Source organism: Leopardus geoffroyi, chromosome B3 (assembly GCF_018350155.1).
Source record: "Leopardus geoffroyi isolate Oge1 chromosome B3, O.geoffroyi_Oge1_pat1.0, whole genome shotgun sequence".
Taxonomy (NCBI): domain Eukaryota; kingdom Metazoa; phylum Chordata; class Mammalia; order Carnivora; family Felidae; genus Leopardus; species Leopardus geoffroyi.
Genome location: NC_059337.1, coordinates 90,370,405 through 90,394,391, shown reverse-complemented (window position 1 = coordinate 90,394,391; position 23,987 = coordinate 90,370,405). Strand labels below are relative to the sequence as shown.

At 41.6% G+C, this 23,987-nt stretch overlaps 1 protein-coding gene across 5 annotated transcripts in view; it reads right to left on the bottom strand.

Moving 5' to 3' along the window:
- LRFN5 (leucine rich repeat and fibronectin type III domain containing 5) overlaps nucleotides 1-18,212 on the bottom strand; it is a 249,623-nt gene extending 231,411 nt beyond the window's left edge. For 2 of the 5 annotated variants that reach the window (XM_045450786.1, XM_045450785.1), the window contains exon 1: nucleotides 15,636-18,202. The gene's annotated coding sequence lies outside the window, so the exon portion shown is untranslated. Of the gene's footprint in view, nucleotides 1-15,635 lie in introns of all 5 variants that reach the window. The other 3 variants (XR_006704975.1, XM_045450787.1, XM_045450788.1) reach the window with 3 other exon arrangements.
- Nucleotides 18,213-23,987: the final 5,775 nt, after the last annotated feature.

The window sequence follows — 23,987 nt, the reverse complement described above, 5'->3', positions numbered from 1 at the left end:
TTATATTACATCTTCTTTGTTCACAATTTGCAACAATCTATTGTTGATTTTAATTAAAGAATAGCAATGATACTTCCACAAAAAGACTAAGTGCAGGAAAACTAACCAGTCGTTCACACTGCAGTCCACACTGACCGATTAAAAGTTCAGTGTCTTGGGGACGCCTGGGTGGCTCAGTCAGTTGAGCGTCTGACTTCAGCTCAGGTCATGATCTCAAGGTCTGTGAGTTCAAGGCCCGCATCAGGCTCTGTGCTGACTGCTTGGAGCCTGCCCTCTCTCTCTGCCCCTCCTCCGCTCATGCTCTCTCTCTCTCTCTCTCTCTTTCTCTCTCTCTGTCTCTCTCTCTCTGTCAAAAATAAATAAACATTAAAAAAAGTGCAGTGTCTTTGACTATACTTTAAAAGATATACAAAATATGTTTGTTTTTTTTTTTTGAGGTCCACTCAAAATATGCCACTTCAGCATATGGACTATTTTGAGTTGAAAGCAGACTCTGAGGACTCAAGAGAAACCTTTGTCCATCCTTAACTACAGAGAAGAATCTAAAATTTGGGGTCTTTCTCAGAACAATTGTTATTACCAGATATAATTTTTATCTGAGTGACCCATCTGTATGGCAGGGAAAACATCTAATTACCAAACATCCACTCCTCTTACGAGTGCCCTGTGAGCTGCATTCCTTCCCTTTGAGGTTCCAGATTCCTACCCCTTCTCCTTTGTTCAGAATGACATATATACCTCGTTTTGCCTCACTGTCTTTGGAATTTCCACGTCTATTTAGATTCCTGGTATATACGATATTAAATCTTATTTTCTCCTGTTAATCTGTCTCATGTCAGTTTGATTTTCAGTTCAGCTAGAAAGATTTAGAAGAGGACAGGAAATCCTTGCTCCCCAACTAAATTATTTCAAACCTTGGATAGCTGAAGCTCAAGGTATTTGATATTAAAATACCACATATATAGTGGCCAGGAAACATTTTCTTTTTGGTAATTCAGGAACTTAACTGCTGCATTTGTAATTGATTAAACTAGTCACACTACACTAGAGGAAACAGGAACATTGGCTAACCACACTACATTATTTTCTTCCCAGGCTGCCACCAGCTTCTTCTCAATGAAGAATGCAGAGTTGTGATTTCACTATAATTAGTAAATTTTAGGGTACGCTGGCCAAAAACTGACTATGAAAAGGATGTTTCTATCTCCACTATATTGAAATAAACTAAAATGAAGGCAAATATCCAACTCCTAAAGAATGGATGATACCTTAAGAAGCCTCGAGCAATGAAAATTTAATAGAAACATGAGTTGAGGGGCGCCTGGGTGGCTGGGTTGGTTAAGCGTCCAACTTCAACTCAGGTCATGATCTCATGGTTCATGGGTTCGAGTCCCGCATCTGGCTCTGTGCTGACAGCTCAGAGCCTGGAGCCTGCTTCGGATCTGTGTTTCCTTCTCTCTCTGCCCCTCCCCTGCTCACGCTTGGTCTCTCTCTCTCTCTCTCTCTCTCTCTCAAAAGTAAATAAAATTTTAAAAAATTAAAAAAAAAAGAATAAAAAAGAAACACGAGTTTTATCGGGGGTACCTAGCTGGCTCAGTCAGTGGAGCATGTGACTTTTGATCTCAGGGATGTGAGTTCCAGTCCCACATTGGGCATGGACATCACTTAAAAATAAAATCTTTAAAAAAAAAAAAAAAGAAATATAAGTAGATATTGCCTACAGTTGTCAAATAAGGCTAGCGAGTCGGAGCTACACTTTTTCTTTATGACTTTTTAAACAGAGACACTGAAAACTGATTATTAAAACCATTTAATAGTGGGTCCATACACCAGTAACTGTATTATAGTAGAGTTCCCTAAAAAACACGGGTGTGTTTGATTACTTTTCTGATGTGCCACTTAATAGGAACTCAAACACACAGCCATTTTTTAAATCCCCGCAGGTATGAATTTTAGCCATTTTATTTGTCAAATGGAAGTTTCTTTCCTTAATAACTGTAGGAACGCTGTGGTCCTGAGGGAACAGCAATGAGCCTTTAGGGAGATGGAAGGCTGAGCTTTAACAGCTGAGCTGACCCTATGCTGAGACAGAGGCTCTCAAACTGACCCTGCTCACCCCTTGCCAAGGGTTTCTTACTTCCTTCTTTTGACTGAAAGCTTACCAAAAAGACAGTACAAAATGATGGCTTATCCCAGCTAAAACCCAGTTCATTATTATTGCCTATAACATCTAAATTAAATTATAGTAGAAAGTTAGAAAAGAGGTTCATCAGAAAATACAGACTTCTTATCAAAACAACAACAACAACAAAAACCAGTATGACTTTAAGAAATGAGTAAGCCACAATGGAGAATGCTACACTTCAGAAGGCTGAAAAACAGTGAGAACAAATGCAAAAGCTACAATATGGCAACATTTGTATGATCTCTGTTTTACCAAGAGAAAAAGAAAAAGAAGCTATGTGCTACTTTTAAAAAGTATTATTTAAATTCAGTCATTGTCACTTTCTTATAATTTTACTGCACGTTATTTTAAAAAGAATAAAAGGTGATTATTTTTCCACAATAATTTAGCCTAGAATTTATTCACAATCTTCCTTTAAAGTGTGATAATTGCTAGCAGTACAATATATAGCATGCATATTAATAATGATTTAGTTTTGATAAAATAAACAAGCTCTGTGTGTGTGTGTGTGTGTATGAATACCCTCTTACTCTTTTATTATAATAAAATGAAGCCTGCCTTACATAAATATTACAGGTGTTATTCAATTCTCTATGATGAACAGATGGATGCAATTTCCTTTGTAGCTAAATTCTATTAAAGCCATTCATTTTATCATTTTTTATTTATTTTTTAAAGATTTTATTTTTAAGTAATGGCTACATCTGACATTGGGGCTGGAACCCACAACCCCAAGATCAAGCATTGCATGCTCCACCAACTGAGCTAGCCAGCTGCCTCTAGAGACATTCATTTTAAAGATTTTACAGTCAGACTATGGCTTGACTACTTTCAATTTGTTTCCCCAAAACAACAAAACTTGCTAAGAAATCTTAAAGCAGTGAAGGGGAGAATTTGACACCCCAAAATATGCCTTTTTGGCATAAACATTAATTTAGGTTGATTACTTTTAAGAAATAGCAGACATAGGAAAGGCTCTAAAAACCAAGTAGAAGTTATCCTTTTGTAACAGACATTCACATTTATAAAAGAAGTCTCCACTTGTAAGGGTGTCTTCCTCTCTGTACTAGGAAGAGGAGGACAACTAAACCTCTAAAAACTCTTATCCATAGCAGAGGCACAAACTGCATAACAACCATACCCATAACAATCATTACTGTGTTTTGCTTGAAAATCTCCCATAACTGGCTTTCCATCCCCTCCAAATTTTTTTTTTTTTGTCTTTAGTTGGAGATAGTATTTTTTTTAATGTTTATTTATTTTTGAGACAGAGAGAGACAGAGCATGAATGGGGGAGAGGCAGAGAGAGAGGGAGACACAGAATCCTAAACAGGCTCCAGGTTCTGAGCTGTCAGCACAGAGCCCGACACGGGGGCTCGAACTCATGGACCGGACCGTGAGATCATGACCTGAGCCGAAGTCGGCAGTTTAACCGACTGAGCCACCCAGGTGCCCCATGGAGATAGTATTTAAGGTAATGGCTTGGGTCATTTAGGGGAGGTACTCAGTTTTCTTGGGTATCTCTACGTATACAGGAAGCATACACGTTGTTAAATTTCTGTTTTCTTCTGTTAATCTGTATTTTCATTACAAGGGGGTTTTAGGCAAGAACCTAGAAGGATAGAGGGAAAATTATGTTGGTGACCACTGAAGGGGCATGCTGAGTAAAACACCATACGCACGCTGGGTTTGCAGATGGGATCCTGGAAGTTGATACATATCATGTTAAGAAGATAAATTTTTATGTACATCGAAACATGCAGCAGATGGAATATGTACTTGGTTATTTTAGAATTCACTAGTAGATGGGGTGCTTGGGTGGCTCAGTTGGTTAAGCATCCAACTCCTGATTTCACCTAGGGTCACAATCTCATCATTGGTGAGTTTGAGCCCCACATCCAACTCTGTGCTGACAGTGAAGAGCCTGCTTTGGATCCTCTGCCTTTCCCCAGCTTGTGTGATCTCTCTCTCTCTCTCTCTCTCTCTCTCTCTCTCTCTCTCTCTGTCTCTCTCAAAAATAAATAAACATTAAAAAAAAGTATTCACTAGTAGAAACTTCAAGTAATTAGCATAGCATATATTACCTACTTTATATTAAACTCTAAAATCACAGAAAGAAATAGCAAGAAGGAAATGTAAATAAAATTGATCATATTTGATATACACCAGAGAGACTTTCAAATCCATTGGACAACACCTTCATAAAAAATATTTAGGTGAGGGGCGCCTGGGTGGCGCAGTCGGTTAGGTGTCCGACTTCAGCCAGGTCACGATCTCGCAGTCCGTGAGTTCGAGCCCCGCGTCGGGCTCTGGGCTGATGGCTCAGAGCCTGGAGCCTGCTTCCGATTCTGTGTCTCCCTCTCTCTCTGCCCCTCCCCCGTTCATGCTCTGTCTCTCTCTGTCCCAAAAATAAATAAACGTTGAAAAAAAAATTAAAAAAAATACATATTTAGGTGAATGTGACTTGCATTCCCACACACCCCCTCACAAATGTATCTCTTTTACTAAAAGTAAAAACACTCAGTTTGACTGTATTCATTTTGTAACTATGTATTTTTTATAATTAAACAGTAATCAGAAAAGTTACGAAGCCATTATAATTATCCTGCCCCATGGCCTACACCCTGCACCTTATTATACCTATAACAGTATGTCAAATGCCTGTAGAGTAATTTGATACATAAATGAGAACATCATTAAAAAAAATGAGAGTGTATAAAGTCCCAGAATAAAGTAATTGTGCAATCTAGATGCAATTTACAGAAGAAATGAATAGTAAATATGAATCACTGAAACATAATTAGAAGGTAAAATAAAATCTTGGAGAATTGACAAACTGTCCCTCTGAACCAAACCAAGCTCAAAATGCAACTTGGAGAAACAAAGACCAATTCTCCCTTGGGCTTTAGGTGAATGGCATTATCCCTAGCATAAGAGGACAGCTCTTTCAGAGAAGCTTGTCTAATGCAGTGAAAAGTGGGTACAGCAGTAAACAGGCAAATCAAAATTAATCCCCATGTACATTCAGCCATGTTAGGAAACACCTTAGGAAAAGGAAATCTGAGGCATTTAAGGAATCAGCCAATTACCTCCAAAAGCTTAAGCAATATATTCCTCTTCAAAAATCCACGAATCCATACATGGGGGCAGCATACCTAGATCTAGTAGATATTTAACCAACATTTGTTGAAAGGATAAAAAAGAGAGACAGGACTGTCTTCCAAAACAGGCATGATGGCTGGCTGCATCCCATCACCCCAGAGCATGTCTCAGCTATTTACTCCTACCCACAACTTAGTGGCTTAGAGTAACAACCAGTTTATTTGTTCATGATTTGTACATTATCAATTTGGGCTGGTTCTTCTGCTGGTCTTATATGGGGTCACCCGTGTGACTATAATTAGCTGGAAGCTCTACTGTGTCTGCATGCTATAAGGAGGCCTCCTTCACATGCCTTGCCACTGGTACCAGCTGTCAGCCGGGCCACTTGTCTCCAGCAGGGAAACCTGGGCTTCTTCACATGATGTTAACATTTTTTCCAGGAGGGCAAGAGGGATGACTGTATGATCTCTGGAGGATGCAGCTTGGAAGTTATATCCTATTACTTCTGCCACACCTATTGTTCAAAGCTAGTTGCAAGGCCAGTCCAGACACAAGGGGAAGGGAAACATGACATGTACTCTTGATAGGGATACCTATAATGAGTTTGTGGCCATCCTGAATCCATCAGAGGAAGTAAGAAAGCAAATCACAGATGGGAACACACCACAGGGCTTAATCTAGAAATGGTCTGTTCTGCCAACAAATACATCTATACTTAAGCATCCAATTTTGGCTATCAGGCCCCTCTGTCATTGAAATAACAGCATAGAAATCCGGATTCAGGATGACACAATGAGTTTGTTATTTGGCCATCTTTCCAGCCCTGTCTCAAAGGAAGGAGGTAACTAGGGGTAAAGACTGAAACACTCATTAATGACAGCAACAGCAGCACAAAAGACATAGTAACGGGAATAAGAGGTAAGTGGAGTGCAGAGCACAATTAGACAAATACAAACATTTTAATGATGAATGATCATTAATGATCTCCAAGTTCCATCTCATCCTAACTAACATTTATAGAATTCCAATTTATTCCAATTCTTCTGTACTAGGAAAAGCGCTACAGGGAGCAATTACTTATTAATTACTTAAGACACACCAGCAAGTTCACAGTAGCTTGCAAGACCCTTACGTAGATGGAAATTAGGAGGAATTAGAAAGAGTAAATCACCCAAAATCACACAGTCTAGTTTAGCAAAAAAATTTTAGGATATACTTAAATCTCAGAGCCAGGATCAAACATTTCTCCATACAAAGAGCTACCAAATCCCCTAATGAATAACCATAAAGTCTTTCATAAACTTCCAGATATAAAATACAGTAATTCACAAAGTACCAGAAAGGAAAAGAAATTAAGAACAAGGTGCATATTCAGAGGATGGCCATCATCCTTGAAGGAGGTTAAAAACACATTTATATAATAACAATCAACAGAAAACAGCTTTAACAGGGAGAAGAAAATGGAAACCTCCAAGGTATAGTAGATACAGCATGTTTCTTTAGAATCAGAAGTATCTGGATTTGAATTTTAGCCCTATCATCTGTTAGTCATCTGATCACGGACAAGTTAACTGCCCTCAGCCTCAACCTGATCTTCAAAAAAAAAAAGGAATACAATCATGCCCAAGCTGTAGGATTATTGCATGGGTTAGAAGAAAGTAAAAACCAATAGTATCCGGCATAGATGATATTCTAAGAAAATGTGTTTATGATCATAATCATCATCATCTATTATATTTATTAGATAAAGATACATTATCATTTTTAAGTACTTTCCACATAAAGTATATGAAGGAAAACTCATGTGCTTTCCTTAGCTGAGAGAGTCTTAGAATATTATTCATCCTCAGGTTCTTAGTTCACAAAGATATCTAACAATCTTGTCTTTTGTTAATAACTTCCTATCAGTGATTTAAAAAAGAAAACAAACCCACTGAAAAAGTTTGCTATATGAGAGCAAGGAAAAGAAAAATCATACACAGACAGGAAAGAAAAGAAGCTGTGGAAAATGTCATATCCGTACAAACATCCGTGCTTTAAACATGACATGGATTGGTCCCTGAGGGCTTTCTGGCATCACTAACATATACAACAAAGACTTCAAGTCTTTCAGAAAAGGTTAACTGTATTTACAATTGATGTGTCAATTTTAATAACTATCACCATTCACATTAGAATTAAAACAACTTTTACGGGCACCTGGGTGGCTCCATCAGTTAAGTGGCTGACTCTTGATTTCTGCTCAGGTCATGATCTCACAGCTTGTGAGATCAAGCCCCACATAGGGCTCTTCGCTAAGTGTGGAGCCTGCTTGGGATTCTCTCTCTCTCCCTCTCTGCCCCTCCTCCACTCTTGCTCTCTCTTTGTCTCTCAAAATAAATAAATAAATACTTTTTAAAAAGTAAAATTTCAGGGGCGCCTGGGTGGCGCAGTCGGTTAAGCGTCCGACTTCAGCCAGGTCACGATCTCGCGGTCCGTGAGTTCGAGCCCCGCGTCGGGCTCTGGGCTGATGGCTCAGAGCCTGGAGCCTGTTTCCGATTCTGTGTCTCCCTCTCTCTCTGCCCCTCCCCCGTTCATGCTCTGTCTCTCTCTGTCCCAAAAATAAATAAAACGTTGAAAAAAAAAAAAAGTAAAATTTCAGGGCGCCTGGGTAGTTCAGTCAGTTAAGCATCCGACTTTGGCTCAGGTCATGATCTTGTGGTTCACAAGTTCAAGCCCCATATCAGGCTCAATGCTGACAGCTCAGAGCCTGGAGCCTACTTCAGATTCTGTGTCTCCCTCTCTCTCTGCCTTTCCCCTGTTCATCTTTTCTCTCTCTCCCCCTTTCTCTCTCTCTCTCTCTCTCTCTCTCTCAAAAATAAAATAAAAATATTTTTAAAAATTTTTTTAAAAGTAAAATTTTTAAAGAAACATTTTTAGGGGTGCCTGGGTGGCTCAGTGGGTTAAGCATCTGACTTTGACTCAGGTCATGATCTTATCATTTGTGAGTTTGAGCCCCATGTCAGGCTTGGTGCTGTCAGCTCAGGGCCTGGAGCCTGCTTCGGATTCTGTGTCTCCTTCTCTCTCTGCTCCTGCCCTACTCGTGCTGTGTCTCTCAAAAATAAATAAATGTTAAAAAAGAAAAAGAAAAAACAAAAGAAACATTTTTAAACATGGCATCTAAAAAGAGTAACATTTCTAAATTATGGAGAATGTTGATAACCAAGACTCATCCTGTATGGATACCAGATAAAGAGAGTTTTACTGCCATTCTCTCCAGCATTCAGATTATTTTCCCATTATTAGAAATCTGGTGACCTCATACAGAGGCTATAAAAACGGTTGGAAGCCCAATCATCAATTTTATTCAATTATGGAGAAGGTAACACAAGCTTAGTAAATATTCTAGAAATCAGTATCATCTAGGTTTAATGGTAAATTAAGAGGCAAAGATGCAAAAGTATCAAGACCGACTGAAGAATATGGTTGCCTCTCTGAGAGAATATTTGTTTCTCACTCTGGATTGCAGTTTCCCCACAGTGGGTTCTTTTCTTTTCTTTCTTTCTTTTTTTTTAGCGTGCTTCCTGCATGGCTTAAACTCACAACCCTGATATCAAGGCCCGAGCTGAGATCAAGAGATGAGCCCATGGGTGACTCAGTTGGTTGAGTGTCTGAATCTTGATCATGGCTCAGGTCATGATCCCAGGGTTGTGAAGTCAGACTCCACTCTGGATTGATGAGTTGTAGCATCTTGGAGGTCTATGTTAAGGACTCCAATACCTTGTTCAGTCTCAAAAGGAGAGAAGGCATTGATGAAAGAGTAAATGTGACAGGAGTGCTGGATGGACAGTAACAGTATGTGCCTGCTTTCTCTGTTCCAAAAGCAAGAAAAGAATAGTTCTGTTCAATGCTACACTAGTCATGCCACATGGTTTGCTGGAGCTGGTATCACACTTCAATGTAAAGTGAGACAAACAAACTGGAGTCCATCTAGAAAAGGGTGGTGATAAAAACTTACGATAGATAACATTTATTGAGTATAAAGTGTAAAAAGGCTTAAAATCATGACACATAGAAAACTGTCCCAAACCAGTTTAGGCCTAATTATGTTTAATCATAAGCAGAGCAATCATGGTTTGAGGATCTCAAGTAACTCAGTTTAAATATTTGAGGTACTGTCACTGGGAATTAGATTTATTATGTGCCCTTCCTTTCATATCAAAATTAATTCGAAGCCAAGGATGCCAGATGCTTGGCTCAACTCCAGAAATAAATTTTATGATATGCCTATACAAAAATGGAATAATCTGGTTTAGGTGGAATGATTTTAGAATCCTTGAAGGTACTCAAGTTTTGTCAAAATGACCATTTGGCAGGGATGCTTTAGTGAAAATCTAAATTTGAATAGATGTCAGAAGAACTCAGAAGTTTTATAATGCCAGACCCATCAGGGGTTAAAATGAATTTAAATTTGAATGTCTTGTGTAAATCATGCAATCACCAGAGTACCAGAGATCCTCCAACCTATAATTTCTTAAACCTCGCCAGATTTCCTGCTTTACATGTGCCTGGTCTCTGAAGACAGTGGACTGTGGGGCCCTTGTTTTGAATAAGCTTTAGCATTCCCTGGAACCCCAAGGGTCTACGACCCCAGGCATAGACTCTGACATCATTCAATTACTACACCTTTAGTTTTTTCCTCTCCCCTCATGATAACTAATGATGAAATGATAATGACGATGGCAATGATGTTGGTGATGATAGCAGCTGAATGTCCTTTATCATTAGCCTCCTTTTATAGGTGAGGACACTAAGGCTCAGAGAGGTCACATAAGCCTGAAACACAGGTTTGTGCAATTCCAAAGTTCATGCTTCTAACCACTGCACAATATCAACCTCCACAAAACACATTAACAATTTCCCAATTTCCTTTGTCCCTCTTACTACAGAGTATAACATATCAAGATAGAATAAAAAATATCAGTTAACTTTCCAGCCTATGTATTTGTTTACATCCTTCCTGTTACTATGAAAATAAGTTCCTTGAGGTCAGGATCCAATGTCTAGTTTATATGCTGTTAAAGTGCCTGACATTTGAAGAGTAAATACCTGGCCAATATCCTACAAAATTCCTATAAATAACCCCTAAATTTCAGTATGAAGGTAGGCACGTTCCTGTTAAATGAGGCATTTTAAATTAAAATATCTGTGACTATTAGTGCTATAACAGTATCTCTCCATGTAGAAAAAGTGTATGTGCTGCTCCATAGGAGAGTGTTCAATATCGCCATGCAAGTCATATGCATTTTAATGTTGCTATACAAATGTCTTAATACTAATAAAATGAATGCATAGAAATCACTTAATAACCTAACTTACATACCATGGAAATATAACAAAAAGAGCTAATTGCTAAGAAAACACCACAGCCTGTACTTCCAAAGAAGATAAGAGAAAGTTAGTTTTCATAACAGGGTTGATATGTTCCCACTAATAAATCACTTTAAAGCAAATATCCAATAACTTTGGAAGCAACACCACTAGGATTCATGAAAAATCTATTAAGACAGGAAATGAGAAGTCTACATGGGGGATGGAATGGAGAAAGCAACTAATATGCAAACTTCAGGTCTCTAGCATTTCCTCAAAAGAGCTGCACAGAGCAAAGTAAAAAATAGAGAAATATAAACAATACTGTTTTGGCTTCTATCCCTGATTAAATACACTGGTTCTATTGAACTAAATAGTGTTTTCTTGCATTTTTCCACGAATTCAGAAACTGCTTCTAGAGTTGGGGAAAAAGGTCCATGCTATAACATTATGCATTTATCTTATGACTTCTTTCTAGAGGCTTTTTTGCGATAGAATCTAAAGTAGATTCAATATCCAATGGTAGGATTGGAAGGATTTTTAAAGCAATAAATTGCATATATGGTCCCACGAAGAAACAAAGAGTAGCATGAGGTTTAAGTTTAGACACATTTCTTCTATAAAAAAGATACATATTATCTAGGAAGACTCAAATTGATCAATTTGCATTTTCTTCCTAATGTGACCTAGTTTGTAACTTAATAAACATAGACCCTCAAAGCCAAATTCTGAGAAATCTTACTGATATAGCTCATAGCTTAATAATAAGGCCTTTTCATGTGGTTTACAGGCTGTCAATAAAATGATACTACATTTATATAACCATGTAATTTCATTATTATTTTCTATCACTTGTTAACCATCTTCATAATTAGTATTAAATTATGTCATAGTTCAGTAAAAAGCATTGTGTCAGAAGAGTACGTATCAGAACACTATAATGAAAAGCTTTAAAATGGCATTAGCCATTTCTAAATTAAATTCTTATATTTCTATCTCTTGTTACACTTATATGAAACCGGAGTTTTCATAAAAACACACAATTTATGTTGATAGGGCATAACAAAAATGGTTCACTTCTAACCAGAATAGCTTCAATACTGATAAACATAATTCTTCTTAATTTTACCATGCACACACCATGTAATGGACAAATTATACTGCCTTAGGTTTTAAATAGTTCTCAATGATTGAAGGATGCCACAGGAATAAAAATGTGGGCTGTAGAAATGTAATAAGCAGTCTCACTTTCAAGGTTTACTGAACAAGGCACAGCCATACACATGTGTGACCGTGGAATGATTTAGCAAAATTACCTGTTAGTCATGTGTCCTATCTATTTAAAGGCCCAAATTCTTGTATTTATTCTTCAATAAAGCATAAAAGTTAGAAATGATTACTATATACACAAAACTATGAAAATAATGTCAAAATGTTATATTTCTAAGTAAATGAAAAATAAAAATCACTGGAATGAGTTAACAAATTAGCCAGTTCTAGAAAGTTTTATGTAGCTTTCTTTCTCCAACCTCAAAATTGGCACATATTTATCAGTAATCTTATCTATTGTCAATTGTCCTTAAAATAACTGAAGATATATGATATAGAGCTTATTACATGGTACTTTTATGCAGAGGCAGGGACACTGTTAGATATCTGCAAGCATCTCATCCCAACCACAGAACAACACAGCAATAGTATCAGCAGAAAGCAAGATCCTAATTTCACCAGCTAGAAAACTCAGCAAAACTACTGAGCCTAAAGTGCTTCAAGCAGCAAGAGGAAGCAGAACATTGGTGTGAATGAACAAAAGAGAACTGATGGTCATTCATGAAAAGATTTAAAGCAGATAAAATATGCGATGGTCATTCAAACACCAACGCCATAACCACACAATACTTTGCCACCAAGAATGCATTTAATGACAGAGGAGACAAAAATAATGGAAGAGGGGATATAGGTGGGACAATTTTCTTTCAAGTGACCAAAGCTCTTGCTAGCCCCTCATGAGAAAAAAGAAAAAAAAAATCATCTCTGCCTGGTATTAGTCAAACATATATCTTAATGAACCCCTCCCAAATCACTCAAGCACAAAAGTCTCATATTTCAAAACTGAAGTAGATATGCATATGTCTGTGTGTGTTCATATATACATCACATGTGTGAAGTGGGAAAGAGATGTGTAAAGCACAGAAGACTAGTGTTGCTCAAGGTCATTCTCCTCTTGAAAAGAGAAAAGAAAAAGTAACTAAAAGAAATGGTCTGGGGGACAGGAGTCAAGGGGCAACTTCTTTGCACCTGCCTACATGCTCACATCTGTTCCCATGGGTGCCCTGACTTTCCTATTGTTTTGGCCCTCTTGCTGGTAAACATAAGAGAGCTTAAAAGGAAAAACATTTTGCTGGGAAATTTCCTATTAACACCTGACAGTCTTAACCCATTAGTGAGCCAAGCCAGCTCTATCTAAGTACAAGGTCAGTGGTCTCAGATCTTCAAACTAACTGGTGCCTACCTCTCTGCCACTCAAGCAAGGGAGAAGGGAAGGGAGACAGAATCTCCATTTTTAAGTAACTTCTATATATGAAACTCTGTGCTAGGAGGTGGATTTGGTTTTGACATTCCACCTAACTCCATGTACCAATGAATGCTGATTCTGAACATATATCACATAGTCATCCATGTTTAGGCTTCTAAGCACTCAACAACCAGATAATGCATTTGTTTTGCCTTCCCTCAGGGTGAGGACACAAACCTGCAGAATAGTGAATTTGTGGTGAGAAAAGGCCAGAGAGAAGTGAAATGAGGAGGGAAACAGAGAAAACCCACTATTTTCCCAGTCACTGATATTCTGCCCCAGCATTTCTTCTTTCTTGGGTACCCTCTAAAGAGTTTTCATTCAGGCAGTACCCTTTTCTTTCTGAGCCTTCAGAGAGGAGAATGTGGACCTGCTTTTCTGTTAAAGTCAAGTTACTTTCTATATCCTTTCTTGGTTCTCCCTAGAGCTGGAACTTACAGAGCAAATCTGTCTGAAGAGTGGCCCTCACAGCCCTCGTGTTTACTGGGCTTGGGGGTCGGGGTGGGGAGCGCAGTTGTCTTTTCAGTGGTATTTCAACTGGAGATAAAACAGGAGTATAAATGACCTAATTAAATCCAGGCGAGCTGGAGGAGAGGAGAGAGAAGAGACAGGAGGAAATGGAAATCTAGGAAAAACATTTAGTTTCAGGTTTCCAACCCTGAGAAATCAAGCGACATTTGAGTATCAAGGCATTTTTGCAGCCAGCTTTTCTTCTATGTTCTTGAATATTCATTTACAAGGGGGTGGAGGACTGCAGGCGCAGGAAGTCAGGCAGGACCTCACTGCCCTCCACGCGTCTCTCTCCACCTCCTTCCTCTCATATCCAGGCCGCCACCTCAGCCATGATGCGCCCGCTGTCTGCCAGGGGGCCCGCTGAGCTCTCCAGCCCCTCCCCAAAAAGTGTCGACCAGGGCCTGGCAGCTGCAGTGGCGGAGCCCAGCCCCCAAGCACGCTGCATTTACGGCCTTGTAGCACCACCAGCCTGCGAGGGCTGCAGCAGCAGCCGAGCCCAGACTCCAGAGCAGTCAGGGACATCAACGCGCAGGGACCGCGAGAGCATCCAGCTAGTGGCCAGCTTGTAGTCTGCAAATGCCATCATATGGATATCTATAGAAACGCAGCAAGCGGAGGAAAAGAGGCAGCGCCCTACACTTTCTAAGCGTCTGTGGCAAAGAGAAACCTTCGGGGCATCTCCAGTCGCTGCCTCCTAGAGCAAGGCGCCGAGCGCTCGGCCCGGCCACATCCTCCGCTGGGTGCACCCAGCAGGCAGCTACCGAAGACTGGAGACAAACGAGCACTCCTTAGCTGAATTATTCAGACCGCCTTCACTATGGAATAAAACATTGATGAGACTACTTTGGAAGTGCTTTATCTTGTTAATCCGAATGCTCTCTAGAAGGGGTGAAATTTCTGTAGGGGACGCAGAGGTGATGCAAAAAAAAAAAAAAAAAAAAAAAGCAAATGAGAGAAATAAGCTGCAAGGGTAAGGGGCTTTGGAAGTTCGCTAAATTTGTTCCGACTCCACCAGCCCTGGGAATCTCCTTTTTAACGTATCAGACCCAATATGTTAATTAGGTAGTCGCAAACCCACCCTATTCCTTGTAAATCAATGCTCTGGCAAAAATGCTCAAAAATACATATTATACAGAAACAAGCACACCAAAACCAACCACACAAACCACGCGTACCCGAGCTCCACAACCGAGACAATACAGCTGGGGACAGTACTGGGGTGGTGGTTATGGTTTTAGCCTTGCTCCTCTAGGCATAAAAATGACTTCTCTCTGGGATGTATTTTGCTACACAGAAGCAAACGCTGGCAGTTCAATACCATATCTCAGCACACACGCCGGTGACAATGAATTCCCTTTCACGCAGAGCAAGTTCCAAGAAAACTCCATTTCAGATTAAAGTCTCCAGATGCGTAATTTACAACTACTAAAGGATCTGGCAAGCTCCTCCACAATAAGGAAAGGAAAACAACCTGGCACCAGAGGTAGAGAAGGGTCAAAATGGTCCTTGCCTGAAATGATGGGTGGAAACCAAACACCCTCTCGCACTCCACGGTCTGGGGAGGGTTGGATACCAAATGGTCCGTGGCAACCATAGCCTGAAGGAAACACGGAATTTTAATTTCTGGCATCTTCAGACAGGTTCAATATGCCTAGCTTTCCAATATCATCACTTAGGGTGGAGCGTATCCATATTCCCTTAGCTTTCACTGCTAGATTAAATGCTCAGGTATAGATTTATATCCCACCTACTAGAAATTATATTACAACATCACAGAGCGCCCTTGGATATTTCAGCCCTTCCTGATGCTTTTCGAAACATTAATAAGTAAAGTAGCCTGCAATGCAGATAAGACACTAGAAACAAGATCAGAAGGAAACTGGGTGAGGCGGGTAGTCGTTGGGTTGTTACCTGGTGCCTCTAGAGGAAAAGACGGTCGTAGGAGGACTTTCTGCCCGCAGGTACAATCCCGGCAAGGTGGCTCCAGGTGGCTTTCACAGTCGTACGCGGGTCTCGCTCGTCACTTTGCTGCCCTTTGCCATAGCTCAGCACCCGCATCCTAGGGAGTCCGAAAGGCGGCTCCTGCCACTGCCGCCGCTGCCCGCAGGTCGCGCTGGGTGGGGGATCCGCGGAGATCGCCCCATGAAACCCGCGTTTCTGCGCCCGGGGAGCGGGCAGAGGCAGGGCGGCCGCGCACGCACACACAGACACACTCAAACACACACACACTCACACACTCGCACACAGGCGCGCGCGCACTCGCATTCACTCTTGCACACGCACATCCAGCCCAGCTCCGGGAGGGAGAAGCAGGGAGGGGACTGGTCCTTCTCACGATCAGCTTTGATCCCCACCGGACCACAGGCAGAAAAGAGAGTGGTTTGGCAAAGCCTTTTGATCACGTTTCCTTTAAGTTCTCCTCCAACCCAAATCCACGCAATTCAAGGGCTGATGACATTTTTGTGGAGAGGAGAGAGCCGGGAAAGGGCTGAGGAAGAGTCGGGAATTTTGTTAAGCAGTTTGAAAAGCAATCCTTGTTACCTTGTTTGTACAGAACCCAGCTCGAAGGGCTGAACTTTTGGCTTCAGATGATGTGGACGGAAACATAAATATCTCTGGCCAAGACAGGAAGGTCTAGATGCACGGAAACAAGACGGCTACAAGACCCTCTGGTGACCTTGTGATGTACCTGGAAGCAAGTTAATACTGGCGCTTTCCAAGCCTCTGGGTAAAGCGATCCACACACATGGGTCCACAGGCAGGCAGCGGTTCCGAATCCAGCCGGGAAAATGGGTCTGGGCGTCCTCCCTGCTCTTCAAGAACCTCGGCATCGAGGGGGCACCGACGAGTTAACATTTGCTTCTGGGCAGTTGGATAAAAGACAGTCAAATGCATCAGATAGGCGCGCGCGCGCGCACACACACACACACACGCAGACACACACACGCAGCTAGCTGAAGAGCGGCTTACAAAAAAAAAAAAAAAAAAAAAATAGATGCCAAGATGATTTCAAAAGGTAGAAAAGATCCAGAATCTTTTCTGAAAACAGAAGGGTCAGCAGGAAGGCTATAAAAATCTTCCCGGGTCTTTCATTCTTCCTCTCTCTTGTGAATGTGTGTGTGTATTTCCAGAAGGTTTCCTCGGTCGGCCCCACCCCCGTCCAGTTGCGCTTTTTTCTCTTGATATAAACCGACCGTGCAAAATGGATTATATGGGTGGGTTGTGCTCACAGCCCAGAGCTCCACAGTCAAGAATCCTAAGGGAGCAGCCAGCTGCGAAGCCATTCACATCCTCTAGGGAAGAAGGAAAAACACGCGCAAACACACGCGCACACCACACACACACACACACACACACACACACACACACACAGACACGAGTCCTCAGTTCGGGCCGCTCTGCACACGGTGGCTGACTCCCTGCGAGCCGCTGCACACAGCGCCCCGCCCGCTGCCCACCTCGCCAGGGCGAGTCCGCAGCTCAGGCGTGCGGCTGGCAGCCAAGGACCCCGGCTGCGGCCAGGGCGGGCCCCGGTCCCAGGCTCCCCACCGCAGCCTGTTCGGGCAGCGGCAGCCGCCCCGCCGGGAAGGACTGCGTCCGGCGCTGCAGCATGGAGGCGGCGGCGGCGGCGGCGGCGGGCGCGCGGCCGTGGGCCCGGCCCTCGCCGCAATGACGGGAACTACAGCGCCTCCCAGACTCAGAGTCAAGCGAGACCCCCGCCGGGGCCACCGTGCCTCCCTCTGCCCTCGCGCCTGCAAGCCCGGCTCGCTCCGGACTGATTAACCCCGGGCAGGAGGAGAGGGTCCACGAGGTGCTTGCAAATCCCCTGGCAAAGGAGTCGCGGGGGCGTTGCAGGGAGGGGGAGGGGAGAAGGCGGAAAAACTGGAGATAAAGGCGAACTTCTAGGGGCGTCCTCAAGCCTCTTGCAGAAGGCAACTTGCGGACTACCTACAGCCCCACAGTTACAGGATAAAAGAATGTCACCGGGTCAAGCTGCGACTACTAACAGCGGTGGGAAAAGTCATTAGTTATAACCGCCAGGAAAATCTGAGACGGAAGGCTGCTGACTTGAGGTCTCTGTCGCCTGCGACTGGCATCCAGGGTCCCCTTAGTAGTAGGCGGTGGTTCTCTCACTAAGCAGATTGGAAAAGAAGCTGAAAAGAACATTTATATTTGAGAATCAACTCAGCCCAGCATTAGACATTACAGTGCTGCAATTGGCCACATTTTAGTATGTCCAGGGCAGAAAGTCAGTCCAATAGTCGATATTAGCCAGGACTGACCACTCAGGTCACTGGGAAAGAGATCTGATCTGAAGCAGCAAAAAGAAGGGTGGTGGGGAGAATGCTAGACTGGGTCCTGCCGAGAGGGGTCGAGGGGGCGGCATATCTCGTGACCCTGCGCAAGTTCGTCGAGCTTCTCTCCTAGACCCTCCAGTAAGTCCCTCCAGTCTGGAAAAAGCTTCCTTCCGGGACCCCCCCCCCCCCCCACTGAGTGAAACCACGCCGTTGCTTTCTGCTGGAGCCAGGAAAGCCTTCCCCTTCTCTTTGACGGGTTCCCCAACACTTGGTCTTCAGCCCCAGGAGGCACCTGCTGTCTTAGCTCTGATCTAGGCTGCCCCTGACACTGGTCAGAACCCAAAGGAAACCCAAAGGGAACCCAAAGGTAAGAGAAGAGCTAGGGGTTGCAGAGGGGGGAAGCAGGCTACTAAGGGCCTCTTCCTGGCCTACTTGGCAAAGCCACGTGTTGGTGGGCCCCCTCGGATGGGCGCTCTCGAATTTTGCTACCAATAGGGCTTTCCCAGGCGTGCGCGTTGCCCTGCGGAGGCACGAAAGCACTCACAGTCGCACACCCACTGAGCTCACCCACGGAGCTCACCCAAGCGCGCACACGTGCACCCACGCACAGGCAGGACCCACACAGCCGCCTCTTTGCGGAAAGAAGCCGAAGGGTGGAGTGCTGGAGGTGCCAACCGCTCCTCTCCTTGCTCCGCTCTGCTTCCCCTCCCCCGCCCCCGGCTCCGGGTCCAATCCAGGGTTTAGGAGTCGGCAACCCTCGCCGCTGCTTCGTTCCGAAGGAGCGCGGCTCCGGGGCTGCAGGTCCGGCGGCGCCTCCTTCCTCCGGGTCAGCCGGCGGCGCCCGGTCCCGGGCTGTGGGGTGGGGGAGGAGAACCGCGGAGCCCGCGCGGCGCCGGACGGTCGGAGTTCCAGGGCTGGAGCGTCAAACTCACACAGCCGGGGGCTGCGCGGCCACACCTCACAAAGTAACCCCCGGGGACGCCGCTACCGTCCAGGCGAGTCTCCTCTAAAACCGTCAGTGCTTCCCCAGCGCCTTTTTGTCCCCCGAAGTGAAAACCCTGAGGGTCCGAGAAGTCTACGGCAAGCACCTGCGGCGACCCGGGTCCGGGGACTCCCCGTGGAACAGGGAGAGAGAGTGCTGCCATCCCCTCTTCACTTTGTAACTTGGCCACTTCTGGGACTTCGCTGGAGGGCGGCGGAGGTGCACCAGTGCGGAGGAGAAGCAGCCGCGAGCGAGCACTTCCAAATACTTTAGGACGCGGGGGTGACTCCTGTTCCTTCAGGATCATCCCACTTGCCACCCTTCCCTGCTGAGCTGATAGGAACCGCTAAAGTCCAGGAAGTGAAGGTCTGCAGTTCCTCCTGGGACGTATAGAGAGATGTTGAATGAGAAATCCAAAGACTTTACATCGCTGGACCAAGAAACTTTTCTTCTTCCTTTTCGTTTTTTCCCTTTCTCTCTCTCCCTCCCTCCCTTCCTTCTTTTTCCTTCCTTCCTTCCTTCCTTGCTTCCGTCCTTCTTTCCTTCCTTCCTTCCTTATCTTTTTCTTTCTCTTTCTTTCTTTCTTTCTTTCTTTCTTTCTTTCTTTCTTTCTCTTTCTCTTTCTTTCTCTGTCTCCCTCCCTCCCTCCCTCCCTTCCTTCCTTATCTTTCTTTTCTCTTTCTTTCTTTCCTTCTCTCTCCCTCCCTGGCTTCTTTCCTTATTTCCTTCCTTCTGTCCTTTCCTTCCTTCCTTATCTTCTTTCTTTCTTTCTTTCTTTCTTTCTTTCTCTCTCTCTCCCTCCCTCCCTTCCTTCTTTCCTCCCTTCCATCCTTCTTTCCTTCCTTCCTTATCTTTCTTTTCTTTCTTTCTCTTTTTTTCTTTCTCTGTCTCTCCCTCCCTCTCTCCGTTCCTTCTTTCCTCCCTTCCATCCTTCTTTCCTTCCTTCCTTATCTTTCTTTTCTTTCTTTCTTTCTTTCTTTCTTTCTACCTTCCTTCTTTCCTTCCTTTTTCTAGTGTCCGGACAGAGGTGAGGAGGGGGCATGCTTAACCAGCTGTAAGAAGTCTAGAGTTGAGAACAGGGCAAAGTTCAAATATAAGTATGTGCTTTTAAGAAAAGGTGTGTGTGTGTGTGTGTGTGTGTGTGTGAGAGAGAGAGAGAGAGAGAGAGAGAGAGAGAGAGAGAGAGAGAAAGATGACATCAATGTTTCATTAAAGTGAAGGAGTAATAATGTATAACTTTTCAATGTTCTCTTATGTTGCAAGCCCTACCAAGCTCATAAAAACATCCTTTCTTCATTTAGTTTAGCCATTCTGTACATTATATGTTATATCTGAAAGTGCTTTCCTCTACTTTCCCAGTTTTATCTCATTTCAAGAAAGCACTGGCTGGTAAAGCCTTGTAACTCTTACTGTCCACATACAATGTTTGTTCCTTTCCCTCTTGTGGAAGCTGAGTAGTTTGAGCTTTTTTTTTTTTACATGGTTGTCAGTAGAAGGTGGCAAAACTCTCAAGGAGAGGCTAGGATACTCTTTCCAAAAGGATCTCCAAGGTAACAAAGGGTAGTTTAATTTTTGTTTCCTTCAAAGGTAAAAGGGCCTCTGAAAGCAAGAGAGAGCAATTTCTGGTTTGCCTATATGGTTATTGTATGCAGTAACCGACTATTGTAATTGGTGAACTTTTACGAGTCCAAACAAATTCCTGGTAGAACAGAGTCTGTTTTTACAGTGGCAACTAAAGAGATCTAAAATGTTTCACTAAATAATTTAGGTTTTGTTTTCTCAGTATATCTTCCTGACTTTATTTTGAAATCCAATGTTAATGCCAAATCACTTTTAAAATTATGTTCAGCTTCTCTCTCCCAGGTTGTTTTTCTAATGATCATGGTCATAAATGTTGCACTGTCTTCCCAGAATAATCCACAACTTGAAAAAGTTGTGTTTTGCCAATTTAAGACAACAAATGGAATTGTGAATGTTTTTCAGTTAAAATAATAACAACCAAAAGCTAACCTGAGTTTCTGGTTACGTTATTATTTGGCATTTGAATTTCTTCTTAGGCAGTAAGATAGGCATGATTTACTCTAAATTTTTTGTTAACAGGTTACTCCATGAATTTTCTGACTTTTGTGGATTGATGTGTGTGATAAATTGTCTTTTCAGTTCATTGTGTGTTGATATACACTTTTAAAATCTTATTTAAGTTGGAATTGTGTCCAGATTTTCTGGGTAATGAATCGCTATTATGAAGAGCTTTCAATTCTTCTTACTAACATAAAATTCTCTGTTAATTAAAGACTGAAAAATGACATGAAGAAACAACAGGGAAATTCAAGTTTTGAAATGAAGTAATAACATTAAAAATTAAAGTAAGTGAAATCCAAACATCAACATTTTAAAAAAAATAACTGTCATAGTTGTGCCTTCCATAGTTTTGAAATGTAAAAAGAGATTTGATTATCTTAGAAACATGTTTCTCATGTTGTACATGAGTTCTATAAGTTCTAAGGTACAAATTGTGTTGCCAATTAGATTTAAACAACAAAACAAAACAAAACAAAAAAAACAGATTCAACTGAACTCTAAACAGAGTTGAAGACCCAGTATATTTCTTTCATAAGTAAACAGATTTCTCATGTATCTATTTTTGGGTCTTCCAAAAAAAATCAAGCTTATTTACTATTTAACATTCTTACTAGATACAGAAGATATTTTCCTTTTTTTTTTTTAAATAAAAACTTTGTCTTGATTTGTAATTTTTTTACTTGCGTCAAATATACATTTACTTTTTTTCTTCCTTTATCTTTGTTATCTTTTTAACCTTGATGGTTGATGGTAATGGTGTATTATGTGATCAGGGTCTACCTCATGAAAGCTGGAACTCGCCCTAAGAACCCAATAAATTATTTGGACAAAAGTGCCCATTTATTTTACTGAGAAAGGTCTTTATTGAAATTAATTATTGAAACACAAATGTAATGATTTTTAAAGATTGTGTCAAAAGCAAGAACTTTTTGAGAGAGCTCAAAGAGAAGGGGTTATTTCAGAGATAAACATTGCTGGAGAGGCAAGGCAATTCTTAGGCAATATTGCAAGCAAGAAGTAGATATTATCTTTCATAGCCATCCATCTGTGTTTCTTCCTTATTTGCTTATGTCCTGGTATGAATTCCCTGTTGTCTGGTGCTTCCATTTAGTTAACCCAGAAGCCCCAAAGCACAGCATTCTACCTAGAAATATCTAATCCAGAGATGAATGGTACAATATCGTGATTTATTTTCCTCTTGTCAAAACCTCTCTTTAGTCATATTATTAGATGGATCTAATTAAATTCTTAAGAAAACAGTCACATCATGCTAATTCAAACTAAAGTGTCAATGACTAGCTGTTAACCTACTTCAGAAATATGAAGTAACTTAGTATATAAAAAGTAGAATTTCTGGCAAAGTGTGTTACATGTCCAGGAAGCAAAGGCACCACAGTCATTCTTAAAATTGCGTTATGTTAAGTAGGGTACTACTTTTTCTATTTCTTTTTTATATTTTTGAAAATGCTATGAACCTAGTTTTTAATCTGGGAAGAATCATTTTGAAAGTCTTATATTTATAGATCCAGATAGTATTTCAGGAACATTTCCACTTGATTTTTTTTTTTTTTAAGTAAGCTCTATGCCGAATGTGGGGCTTCAACTCCTGACCCCTGAGATGATTGCATGCTCTACCTACTAAGCCAGCCAAGTGCTCCACCACCTGATCCTGACACTCTGTTTTAAAGTGAAGCCAGTCATTACATAATTGTCTTAAAAACAAATTATCTTAAAAAGTTGCATGATTGTTCTTGTGACTTGATTTGTGAGTATTGGAAGGCAAACCAAGTCATATCAGATGGCAGTGATGCTGTTGAAAGTCTATGGACTTAACTTCTTCAAACTGAATATATTACTCTCAGTTCTAAAAAAAAAAAAAACCTGATAATAAATTATATGAGAAAGCTTTCACTTTTATGCCTTAGTGTTTTACAGAGTCTGTTTTTTAATGTTTATTGTTCTCCAAAATCTGCCCCTGAATTTCAGTCAGGTGGCCACAAGTCGGCAGTAATGTGACACACTCATGTGGTTGAAACCACAGGGTTTGGCTTTCCTCTTACAAGCCACCACAGATTTAGAATTAAGAACTATTTTCTATCTATTTTATTAAAGATGCATTTTCATTAAGATAAAGAATGTTAGATAAGTTTTTCATGTACATGAAAACAGATAATTTTTTTAGAACAATTACTTGTTAATATAAATTCCTAAAGCATGATTAGGTAATTTCCTCCTAATGTCTTCACCAGTTCCCTACTCCTTTAATTACGGTCTCTTTAGGAAATTGAGTTACTTCTCATTACTCTACTCGCGTTTTACCTCCTACTCTTTTGGGTCCTTTCACTGATGGAACATTCTTAGGTAGCTTGGCAGTAAAGTTCTCTTGGATTTATTTCTCAGCTGCAGTGCCAGTGATTTCTGTAATGAACAAAGCCTTTTGTGATTGTTTACCATAAAACCTTCTCTCCATAGAATGACTTTTTTCTGCATGCAGTGCTAGTCATTTCATTGTCTTATGCAGTGTCCAGCACTAGGCGCTGGGGAGAGAATAATCATAATTCTCTTGGTCTCTGTCCCCATGATAGCACACACTTACCATCTCATGCAGATTATAGACAACAATATGACTTTGCTTTATTTCACAATGACAATTTGCTATTAAACCCAAATCTTCTTCGGTTAGACCTCTGGAAACCATCTCCCTTGACTCCAATAATAGCTTCTTTACTGCTGTTAGTTTCTAGTTTGCTTTTTCCCACATTTATCCAAACTGTCTTGAAAGGTAGCCTATGAAATATCCAGACACAACCTTTTACCAAAGTACAAGATACAACACAGTATATTCGATAAAATGTTAGAATATAACATGTCTGGGATTCGAATCTTGGTTCTGAAATTTAC